This window comes from Echinops telfairi, unplaced genomic scaffold (assembly GCF_000313985.2).
Source record: "Echinops telfairi isolate 266 unplaced genomic scaffold, ASM31398v2 ScPeMD7_7416;HRSCAF=8454, whole genome shotgun sequence".
Lineage (NCBI taxonomy): Eukaryota > Metazoa > Chordata > Mammalia > Afrosoricida > Tenrecidae > Echinops > Echinops telfairi.
This window is the reverse complement of record NW_022111316.1, coordinates 1,232,838-1,233,476: the sequence shown is the minus strand read 5'-3', so window position 1 is coordinate 1,233,476 and position 639 is coordinate 1,232,838.

The window sequence follows — 639 nt, the reverse complement described above, 5'->3', positions numbered from 1 at the left end:
GCCCCTGGCCTCTGCTTCTGTGGGCCAGGAAGCCAGCCCACGGCTCTGCCTCGCCGTCTCGTAGTCTTGGCACTGCTCCCCTGTTCTATCTCCTGGTCTCCTTGCCTGGGCCTCTGGTCTCAGCCTGACTCCTTTGCTCTGTCTTATGGTCTCCATGCCCAGCCTCTGGTCCCAACCTCCGCCACGTCAGACAGAAATCTCCAACAGGCCCCACTTGTGGCTCTTCTTCTCTAAGGGACCTGGGATTTCTCTCTCTTTCCTGTTTCTGAGACGGCTCAGCCTTACAGCCAGGGGGGGTGGCAACAAAAACAGACCAATCCCCTCTATCAGGGTTTCACACACCTTCTTTGTATAGTCCCACCCAGTCGTTTAGTGGGCGTTACAGAGACATGGCTAGAACAGTCTATTCAAGACATCTCCCCTCACCACAACCCTCAATGCGATGGACTGGTACCATGGACTCAAACAACCACAACTGTGAGGACAGGACAGGACAGGTGTGCTGTGCCCTTACCGAGATGACTGACACCATGGCTGCTACAATGGGCTCAGTCATAGGACCAATTGTGAGATGGTGCTGGACCCGGCGGTGTTTCATTCTGTTGTGCACAGGGTCGCCATGGGTCAGAAACCAGCAAC